At 33.6% G+C, this 12,499-nt stretch overlaps 1 pseudogene; it reads right to left on the reverse strand.

Annotated features, from left to right (window-relative positions):
• Window positions 1-12,499, reverse strand: part of LOC105050600 (fimbrin-5-like) — a 32,193-nt pseudogene that overhangs the window by 16,304 nt on the left and 3,390 nt on the right.

The following is a 12,499-nucleotide window of genomic DNA, read 5'->3' on the forward strand; positions in this document are numbered from 1 at the left end:
ATACCGCATATCTGCTTGCGGTAGGCTGCGAATCATCTGGCAGCCATGTCCTTTGGAACCACTGGTCTCGCTGGCGGTTTGTCGCTGGTCTCTCTGGCGACATGTCGCTGATTTCGCTGGCGACATAAACCCTCAGGACAATCAATTGCCAACGTATATGCCCCCATTGGCAGGGTCCTTTACATAGTCAGGTTGTCAATTCATAATGTTTCTTATATCATAATTCTTCATAAATCATATTTCATATTCTAATTTCTATAATAAAACATATAATCATGTAGTATCGAAATCAATCAATGTAATGCATCATGAAATCAATATGTTCAATCATGCTTCATCATAACATTTCAAATAAGATGTTTTCATAACAAAATACCATTAATCCAATTCATGCATCGTTTCACAAATCATGTCAGAAAAATACATTATAATTTGTCGATAAATCTAGAAAAAGTAAAACATTACTTACCTCGAATGCACTCCAATAAATCCATATAATTCTATAAATTTTCTTCCAAAAATTCTGTTCGTAGATCATATCACGATATCCCATGATCAAACATCCACAATCCTATACAAAATCAATTTTAATAATTAGAAAGAATACGAATACCATATTTCAACGATTTAGATTGGGTCCGATCATCTAATTTCATCTAATCAAAATATAATTAGGATCTAAACGATCTAAAGTTTGACTATCAGATCAAATCGGATTAGAAGTGATAGGACCGAGGTTTCTTCATCGATTTCATAAAATCAAGTAGAGAGAGACAATTAGAGGAGAGAGAAATCAATGAGGTACAATTCGAATTGGTCAGATGACAATCCAACATTATGATTGGTCCAATATCTCGATTGGTGAAATCAACATGATCAAATCAAGTCATGGCTAGATCGAAATCATGGATGATCAAATCTAAAGATTCATGGTCTGATCAAGGTGGGTGCCAGTACGCTGTCTGACAACCATGTGTCAGGGTTCTTCATTAGAATCAGATCAAGACTATTAAAAGAAATTTCTTCATTTACTAACCTTTTTAGAGAGAGAATCAATCAAGAAAGAGAATATTTTAGAGAAAGAAAATTCATCTTGAATTCTTCAGACAATATGATTCAACAAATCTGATCGATCAGATCAAATCATGCTAAGATTATCTTGTGGATAATTTAATAAAATTATAGAAATTAAAATCTTAAAAATATTTGATCTGATCAAAGTGGATGTCGGTGTACCGTCCGACGATCACAGATCAAAAATCCATCACTAGGATCATTTAAATTCATCATCATTCTTCTCAAAATTTTAGAAATCTTAGGAGAGAGAAATAATCTAGAGGGAGGATTCTAGAGAGAGAAAGTAGAGAGAAAAAGTCCAATTCTAGAGAGAGAAAATACTAATTCAAGCTGAAGAGAGAGAGGGAAGAGAGAGAAACTCTCTTTCTCATATTTTTATTATTTATAAATTAATTTATTTTATTTTTTCTTTCTTCTTTTCTTTCTTTCTCTTCTTTTTTTTTCTTTTTCCTTCACGGAAGAGAGAGGAGAAAAAATCCTATTTATTATTATTATTATATTATTATTATTTTATTTTTCTTCTTCTCTTTTTTTTCTTTTTCTTTTCTTTTTCTTCTTTTTCTTTCCTTTTCCTTCTTTTTCTTTTCTTTTTCTTTTCTTTTCCTTCTTCTTTTCTTTTTCTTTTTCTTTTCCTTCTTCTTCTTCTTCTTTCTTCTTCTTTTCATTTCCCGTGGGTTCATTTGGGCCGAAACAGGGGATCTTTGATCCCCTCATTGGCTGGCCGGCCGGCGGTGCAGCCGGCGTGGGGCGGCCGTCGGCAGGAGGGGAGACGATCCGGCGGCAAGAGGAGGCCAAACCGGTAGTCGGCGGTGACCACCGGCGTCGGAATCAAAGGAAAACGGTCAAAAAATGAAGGTTACTTCCGCAACAAAATCCGGCGACTCCGGTCGCCGGCGAGCATGCACATCGGCACGGAAAGGAAGGAAGAGAAGAGAGGAAGGGGAGGAGGCTTACCTCCGTTGCCGGCGAAGCTTTTCCGACGAGAAATTGGACGGCACAGTGACGGGTCTCCGTGAGAAATTTCCGACGATTGCCGCCGTTTTGCCCCGGGATTTCTCGATGAGAGGAGAGAAGAGGGTTCTCCTCCTTAAATAGGGCCGGAGGGAGCTCGTCTCCGACTCCGATTGGGAGCCGGCGAGAAGAGGAAGAAGGGAGTCTTCTCCCCTTTTTTCTGTTTTTTTTTTGGGGGGCTTTGTTACATGGGCTGGGATTTGTTATCGGACCGGGCCATCACGTTCTTCTCCTCTAAAAGAAATTTCGTCCTCGAAATTTTTCTTGCCTGAGTCTTCATAGTTTCTTACTTGAATCTCATCCACAAATATTTCAATATTCTAATTCTTGATATAAATTCATTCTTAAATCATTTCATAATAAAAAAGTCGGTACATCAATATCTATCTGAAACGGAACCATTCATTTTCTTATTTATCAAAATCAACATCTCAAAGATTTTCAATGTTTCAAGATTTCAAAATTATGATCTCATTTCCTGTAAAAAAAATTATGTTCAATACCTCATGACTAGATCAAAATCAAATCTATCTCTTGTGAATAGAAGAAAATCAATGTCTCTATTCTTGCATAAGAACTTCATTCATCATTATCATTCATTTTTTTATTTATTTATTTCAAAATATTAACCACTCTTAATTTCAACCCATCATAAGATAGGAAAACATACTTCTATGAATCATTTGATGACATCCCAATCAATCAAAATTCAAAAATATTTTCTCTTATTCGTATTTTCAAAGGTTGAAGATTTATCATTTCAATCTCATTCACGAACTTTTGATATTTTAATTCTCGATGCAACTTCATCATTAAGTCATTTCATAAAGATCAATATCATCATGGTTGATTGAATCAATATCACTATTTCTAGTCATCGAAAATTTTTTTACTCAAACCCTCAAACTCTTAAATATTCTAATTCTTGAAGCAAATTTTATTATTAAGTCATTCCATAATAAAAATCAATAACTCAAAAATTGATCTAAATCAAAACTATATTTTTCTTATAATCAAAATCAATGTCTCTATTCTAAGTAAGTATATCAATTTTCTTTATCTAAACATTAACAACTCTTAATTAATCAATTTATTATCAAATTAAATTATAAATAACTCCAATCCATCTTTTGTAGAACAATCGTCAATATCAAAAGATAACCTCAATCTTTTCCATTCAGTCAGAGAAATAATAATGATCAAAAGAGTTCTAACTTCAAATTTCATTATATCCTAAAGATAAATATTTGAGTATAATAATCTAAGATCGAAATCATCATTCGATAAACAATCTCAAATTTTTTCTAGTAATTAGAGAATTATAAAATTTAATTCTAAGATAGAAAAAATTTATCTCTAAATATTCTAAATCTAAAATCAAAAATCAAAGATCCACTCATCCTAGAATTAGGATGCTAATTATTTTTGTAGCATAGTAGGTGGAAGCTCTACTTTTGAAAATCACATTAGGGATATTCAAAAATAATTCAAATTTTTTTTTTAAATATTATTCTTTCTAATATCAATAAATTTCTTGTATCAAACTATATCATCTATCATAATTCTTTAACTCAAAGGGTCAACATTCCTGACTTAGTCAAAGTAATCCAGATTACTATGCTTCCGCTGCGCACTCTGATCTAACAATCAAAATTTCCTAGGTTCACCAAAAAAATTTGATCAAATTATTTCTTTATCTTATCAATAGAAAAGATCTAAAATTTTAAATTTCAATTGAAGTCAAAGATTAACTTTTGATTCTCATTCATACCTTTACTGGTGTACAATAATCTTGATTAACCCTTGAGTCCAATATCATATTTAAACCATCATATAGATTTACTATAATCAATATGAATCAAATCTCAATTCTCATATCAATTCAATTCGATAATTTTCAAACCAAAAATCCTTATAAGTCAAATTAATGAAGAAAAAAAATCCTTCGATGCTCCACCAAATTTGGACATAATCTTAATATATAAGAACTTCAAATCATTATTTTTTTCTAAAATTTCTATCATCAGGATCTTCAATATCTATCAAATATCCTTTCATAACAATCACACAAACTTCAAAAAAATCAAATCTCCATTTAATAGTAGATTCAATTAGGGACCTCATTAACAAAAGCAAAAGAACTCCATATCAATTCCTAAATCCCAATTTTTAAATTGTAAATTCACATGGATCCCTTAATCTGAAATAAATATAAATAAGATCTTTTATCTTAATCTGAAGATATCAATTTTTCATTAACAACCTCAACAATAATATCAGAAAATCTCTTGATCAACTTAGATACGAAATCTTTAAATTGAAATTTCATACACATCATGTAGTCTCCAAGAGACATAATAAGATCCATTATTTAGATCTAAGGATAATGATTAAAGATTCCAGTACGATGAATATTCTACAACCTCATAATCGATTTCATCAATAAGAAATAGGTTTCTTTGCAATATCCTCAAATATGCATTCATCCTAATATGCCACTTTATATATAATCCACATACCAAATTCAATTTCGATAAATATTCCAATCAAGCATCATAAAAGATTTTTCTTAGTCCATCCTGAAACAATATTTTATCGTCAAATCTTTATCTTATCAATAATAGTCAACTTCTCAACTAAAAGTAATATCATAGTATTATTCTCACATCGAATTTGAACTTACGATTCACTTGAATAACCAATGATCAATTAATAACCACAATGCACAATAAAATTTTATGTCAATCCTTTTGTGATTACTTTCGATCAAGATCTAACTAATCATATCTATAGATCATCCATCATATTTCAAATTCTATATGTTATAATCTCTTGCGATCCTTTTATACATAATCTCAATGTTTAATCAAAATTTTTAAATATTTCTCCCACTACAATCATCAAAGATCTACACTATAATGTCCCTAGTGTCTATCCACTCATACCCATTCTATATCTGATTCTATGTTTCATAATTCATCCACTTACGCTCTGATACCACTTTAATTGTCACGCCCCCGACCCGAAATTGTGAATCGAGGGTCATGGCAACCGCCGCACACTCATAGAAAACTCTTCCCATAAGCATGCCAGGCATCTTATCATACTATCCTAAAACAACAGCGGAATAATTAGACAATAATTTAAATCCAAAATATAACGATCTAAATTTCTTCTTTAATATCTCAATAAATTCAACAACGATTCATAGGCTTTACATCAAATTCAATAAGCCTTTCAACCTAAAATAAAAGTATGAAGATTCTGCTTCTGATCACTCTTCCATTCATATCTTGTATCATCTTAATTCCTCAACATCTGTAAAAACAGTAAAATAAGAGGTAATGAGCTAAACAGCCCAGTAAGCAATGATCACTTCTCAACAGATTTCATCAGACATTTAAGTAAATAATTATTTATAGAACATAAGCATATAGAGTTCATCAATTCAAAATCAATTTCAATTATGCAACATGATTCATGCCAAATTCATTTCTTTTTCGAAAATTCAAGTTTCTTTCGAGATTTCAATTTTTTTTGTTCTTCAATTCTTTTCGTCAACCATGAGCTATAACCACATTTTTCCTGTAGAAGGATCATAATACCGCGTATCTGCTTGCGGTAGGCTGCAATCATCTGACAGTCATGTCCTTTGGAACCGCTAGTCTCGCTGGCGGTTTCTCGCTGGTCTCTCTGGCGACATGTCGCTGGTCTCGCTGGTGATATAAACCCTCAGGACAATCAATTGCCAACGTATATATCCCCATTGGCAGGGTCCTTTACATAGTCAGGTTGTCAATTCATAATGTTTCTTATATCATAATTCTTCATAAATCATATTTCATATTCTAATTTCGATAATAAAACATATAATCATGTAGTATCAAAATCAATCAATGTAATGCATCATGAAATCAATATGTTCAATCATGCTTCATCATAGCATTCCAAATAAGATGTTTTCATAACAAAATATCATTCATCCAATTCATGCATCGTTTCACAAATCATGTCAGAAAAATACATTATAATTTACCGATAAATCTAGAAAAAGTGAAACATTACTTACCTCGAACGCACTCCAATAAATCCACATAATTCTATAAATTTTCTTTCAAAAATTTTGTTCGTAGATCATATCACGATATCCCATGATCAAACATCCACAATCCTATACAGAATCAATTTTAATAATTAGAAAGAATACGAATACCATATTTCAACGATTTAGATTGGGTCCGATCATCTAATTTCATCTAATCAAAATCTAATTAGGATCTAAACGATCTAAAGTTTGACTATCAGATCAAATCGGATTCGAAGTGATAGGACCGAGATTTCTTCATCGATTTCATAAAATCAAGTAGAGAGAGACAATTAGAGGAGAGAGAAATCAATGAGGTACAATTCGAATTGGTCAGATGACACAATCCAACATTATGATTGGTCCAATATCTCGATTGGTGAAATCAACATGATCAAATCAAGTCATGGCTAGATCGAAATCATGGATGATCAAATCTAAAGATTCATGATCTGATCAAGGTGGGTGCCAGTACGCTGTCTGACAACCATGGGTCAGCGTTCTTCATTAGAATCAGATCAGGACTATTAAAAAAAATTTCTTTATTTACTAACCTTTTTAGAGAGAGAATCAATCAAAAGAGAGAATATTTTAGAGAAAGAAAATTCATCTTGAATTCTTCAGACAATATGATTCAACAAATCCGATCGATCAGATCAAATCATACTAAGATTATATTGTGGATAATTTAATAAAATTATAGAAATTAAAATCTTAAAAATACCTGATCTGATCAAAGTAGATGTCGGTGTACCGTCCGACGATCACAGATCAAAAATCCATCACTAGGATCATTTAAATTCATCATCATTCTTCTCAAAATTCTAAAAATCTTAGGAGAGAGAAATAATCTAAAGGGAGGATTCTAGAGAGAGAAAGTAGAGAGAGAAAATCCAATTCTAGAGAGAGAAAATACTAATTCAAGCTGAAGAGAGAAAGGAAAGAGAGAGAAACTCTCTTTCTCATATTTTATTATTTATAAATTAATTTATTTTATTTTTTTCTTTCTTCTTTTCTTTCTTTCTTTTCTTTTTTTTTTCCTTCACAAAAGAGAGAGGAGAGAAAATCCTATTTATTATTATTATTATATTATTATTATTTTATTTTTCTTCTTCTCTTTTTTTTTCTTTTCTTTTTCTTTTCTTTTCCTTCTTCTTCTTTCTTCTTCTTTTCTTTTCCCGTGGGTTCATTTGGGCCGAAACAGGGGATCTTTGATCCCCTCATTGGCTGGCCGGCCGGCGGCGCAGCCGGCGTGGGGCGGCCGTCGGCAGAAGGGGAGACGATCCGACGGCAAGAGGAGGCCAAACCGGTGGTCGGCGGTGACCACCGGCGTCGGAATCAAAGGGAAACGGTCAAAAAATGAAGGTTACTTCCGCAACAAAATCCGGCGACTCCGGTCGCCGGCAAGCATGCACATCGGCACGGGAAGGAAGGGGGAGAAGAGAGGAAGGGGAGGAGGCTTACCTCCATCGCCGGCGAAGCTTTTCCGATGAGAAATTGGACGGCACAGTGATGGATCTCCGTGAGAAATTTCCGACGATTGCCGCCGTTTTGCCCCGGGATTTCTCGATGAGAGGAGAGAGGAGGGTTCTCCTCCTTAAATAGGGCCGGAGGGAGCTCGTCTCCGACTCCGATTGGGAGCCGGCGAGAGGAGGAAGAAGACTCCCTTCGGGAGTCTTCTCCCCTTTTTTCTGTTTTTTTTTTTTTTGGGCTTTGTTACATGGGCTGGGATTTGTTATCGGGCCGGGCCATCACAGAGAGAAATCTAGTTCTGTAAGAAATTTTATTTTTTGTTCTAACTTTAAGTCTTGTTAATGGTTTAGGAGTTCAAAATTTTTTGTATCAGAATTTTTTATTCAGCAATAAATTAGTTATTTTTTTTCTATTTCTATAATTTTAATTTTTGTAATAGGATAGTTTAAATTTCTGCATCTTTTAATTTTTAATTTCCACAAGTTCAATTCCAGCAAGTAGAATTAGTCTTTATTTTATTTTTTTTGGCTTCAGATCAACTATGTCTGGCTAAACAATCCCTCTGGAATTTGCGATGAAGCTAAATCATGAATAGAAGCTTTCTCCATTAAATCTCTGTTTTCGAGTTTTTAATTTTTAAAGTCCTCCCTCATCTTTCTTGCCAAGAAATTTGATGGGCTATTATTGGGTCAGAATCCCTTCATAAGTCATACTTGATTCGATGCAAGAGTGGATGATTGGTAGAAGGATCAAATTTTCTAAACCATCTCTTCTCTTTTCTTGTGAAAACCTTGATGGATTATAGTTGGATCAGAATCCCTTCATAGCCTATACTTTGACAACATAAGAAAAGTGAAGAAAGAAAGTTTTTTAATTAGGGTGCAAACAAGATGCTTGATGGATCATAGTTGAGTTAAATATCTTCATAATCCATGCTTGTTAATGTTTTACACCTTAATAAGAGAAACCATACGAAGGCTTTCTAATTCATTGATCTAGTGGATTCAAGAGCCCTAGATCTTTTAGATAATTTATCTTTATATTTGATTAGTTTACTGCTTTAGGAGTTTATAATTCAACAAGCAATCTCTCTTATTTTTCTTTAAAGCTCGCCTGAGCAAGTATTTGAATACAGTTTAAACTCAATTCCTCGTGGGATCGATCCGTACTCATTGGACATGCTACATTGCACACCATACGCTTGCGATAAATTTAAGACACATCACAAGACTTTTTCTCACATGTAAAACATGCTAACGAAGTATATGATGCCCATTTTTCCCAAAAAGAAACATTATCAGCTCCAAGAACTTACAGCATAAAACTCCACATATTGCCAACATTTTGCACAAATAATTATACATATAACCAGTAAATCACATCACATAGACTTTTCCACCAATAATTATGCACAACCAATCAATCACATCTTGTCCATATGACACCATCTTTACGAATTTTTCATAAATTCTTCATCAGCCTCATTCTTACAGAGGGCAAATCCTCAATCATTCCTTTTTCTCCCCAAAAATGCTTTCATTTGTCTTAAATCTATGTTTCTAACATTTTTACCTCCTCTAATGCAACTGGTTTACATATTTGAACCTCTCTTGTAAGGGAGACATTATCTAGTAATAATTGCACATGATCATGTCAGCTCAATGCAATCATGATTACTTTAACAACCATGTCTGAATTACAAGGTTCCTTGTATGTACAATTCTCCTAACTTTCACCACCTGCTCACATGAAGTCTCTCTACTTAGTTTGTTCCCAAACATTTTGGTGATGCAAGACTATAGAACAATGCACAAATTGTTATTTTCAACAATATAAAGTGATCATTCAAAAACACTAATGCATAACTTGATGCCATCCAATCACATCTCAAGTGTCAATTCATTTTATTCATAAAAGTGATCCCTCATAATAACACTCCAGGATATGTCTTGTTTGACTAGGGCCTAGATTCATTTGCATTCAAAGTAAAACTGCATTCAATGCAACCATTTTATTCAACATACAACATGATCTACAGCATCCTTTTTCATACCACTAGACCTATGTATGGCATGCACCATAGGTTTTGATATGTAATCTATAAAGAGGTAAGGACTAAAGCTAAACCTTTGGTGCAGGCTCACTGCAGCTAAAATCTTATTCTTCTTACCATAATAAATACCACATTTGTCCTTATTCTCTGAATAAAAACATATCTTGATACTTTCTTCCTGAAACCTACCTCATTCTCTAGTTTCTCGGTTTCTCCCATCACTAGTTTTTTTTCCAAAATCAATGACCTATGCGGAAAGTCTTTCCCCTTGGTACCTGTTTATCAAATTTTTAAGCAAGAAACTAAACTAAATAGCCAACTAAAGATCATTGTTTGTGCTGTATCACCTTCTCCCAAAAAATATTCAGCATTACCCCTGAGTTCAATCCAGTTAGTTTTTAGTAAGTTCCACAACTGGAGGAAAGGAAGTGATATAAATTTTATGTAGATTTTAAATAGTCCACCACAATGATATACGAAAACAAATTTTTCTGTATGATTGCTTCATGATTTGCGGACATTTTTAATGTATGTTCGACCCTCACTTACCAATATTCAAGAAGTACCCAAGTTAAGTACCTCATTGACATCATTTGCCTCATCTTATCTTTGTATAAATTTTTATTCACCTAAATAATTCTATCAGATCAAGAATTACAGCCAACTTGTGCTTTAAGATTCAGGGCTCTTGCCATGCCTAATTAAAAGTTTGCATGCCTTCTTTCTTAACACTGAAGTTCTCATACTTCTCACTCTTAATGAGGTCCAAATTTTTCTTCGCTCTTCACTTCCAGCTAATTCGAAACATTCTACCTGTCCTTAAAAAAAGGCTTATATTTCTTTCTCACCTAATTTTATTTTATAGATCATCATAGTCAGAAGGTATAGTTATCCTTAATAAATGTGTGAAATAGAATTGTAGAACCGTACAGGCATCTTTTGTGCATACAGCTCCGCAATGGAAGTTACTTTTCTTTTTCTTCTCTTCTATAGGTGCTGAACCTTTCCATCAATGTGAATTCTTGGGGAAGATCAGCCTATTATCCCTAGGATAACTTTTATCCATGGAGTGACAGCCCTTCCACTCAGTGCTATTATTTGTCTGTGTTGACTATTAACCGGTATCTTTTTAGAACTTGATAACCCCAAAACCGAATAATTAGCCACTAGCACCTAATAGAAGACAAATGACAAGAAAAGAAAATGAATAATTAGCTTACTCGCATCTTCAAAATGAAGGATTCCAACAAGAACTTCCCTCAGTCGCCATTTTACCATCATGGGAGTGCTTTTAGGCTGTTATTCTCCCTTACACAACATCTCTATATTTAACGATTCATATTTTTGGCTTAAATCATGTTTATTCAAAGAAAAACAGTCATAGTCAGAAAATAATCAAAATCAGTTTAACAGCAGGTAGCAAGGACTTAACTTTGGATAAGAACCAGCAGCAAAGTAAGATTCATAAAATCAAGAATATGGCTTGCTATTCATGTTCCTTCATATGTTTTTCTTTTAGAGAGAGGTGAAGTCAGGTTGCATCCTTTCATTACCATCCAATGCAGTAGTGATAAGGAAAACATGTACAAATAAGATGGAAGTAACGTTGAAATCCTATATTAAATTCAAGCGTTAGAGGTTGCAAGAAGAAAAAAAAGAGAGAGCCAATCACACTTACCTACGATGAAATATTTGCAAAAAAAATGCAAGGTTGAGATTAGGTGAGCCTTCAAAAATATCCTTTGGGCTAAGATATCTTTTGCAGTCCATTTTCTCCGCATGATCAAGCACCATTTTAGCCCTTTCAGTAGGATCTTTAGCATTTAAAGTTGCTGGAGTACAATGCTCAGGAGCAAGAACATTAAGAAGGAATGCATAAGCCTCTCCATCCTGTGATCCATGGGCATATAAAAAAAAATATATTTTACAGCAAACTAGTCTTACAGATAAATGAGAAGATGCTAAACAAAAACAATCATCACATGGATAAAGAACAGTACACTAAAAAAATAATAATTGACAACAAATATATTATCAATGAAATGCCACCATGTGTACCAGGGAATGCACCTAATGTGTCATTTACACAGGAGTTGAAACAGCGCTTGGTGCTTTGCCTCTACTTTGGAATAGCTGGTGGGATCTATCGAGTGTCACTTGTAGGGTAGTTAGTCTTTTCTGGATCACATATATTAGCCTTTAGTATAGTCTGGACAAAATACAGAACCAACAAGATGATAGTTTATTCCTTTATGAATAAATGCTAACAGGTCATTGTCAGAACACAAGCATTCAACTATGGCTACTCCTGGTTAAACTAGATGAACAATTAAATTCCAAGAGGTAAACCAGACTTCTCTCAAGTAACCACTACCAGTCTAAGATGGCATAATAAGATATTGCTTTACCACTGAATAACTTTTTAAGTCCTCAATGGTCATCCATTCGATTCACATGTGACTATGCGAGCAATCAGAAATATAGAACTTGGAACTTGGAAGGGCTTGAGCATTAATTAAGCACCAAAATATACAATAAAAGGCACCACAGACCTCTCTCCCATAACTAATGTCTCTTGAAGTACTAACTTATTGCTTTATTGTCATATTAAGTTTTTAGATCTTCAGCCAGCATGATTCAGTTACCCATATGATTCACATATGTGTAATCAAAGAAATAAACCTTGCAAGGGCTTAAGCGAGGCTGGCATATCGAAATCCGTAAATACACAGAAGGATTCGAATTTACAGCTTCCTGATGAATGTAATATTATTTTGCTAGATAAGATGGTATCAATAGCA

This window comes from Elaeis guineensis, chromosome 8, assembly GCF_000442705.2.
Source record: "Elaeis guineensis isolate ETL-2024a chromosome 8, EG11, whole genome shotgun sequence".
Lineage (NCBI taxonomy): Eukaryota > Viridiplantae > Streptophyta > Magnoliopsida > Arecales > Arecaceae > Elaeis > Elaeis guineensis.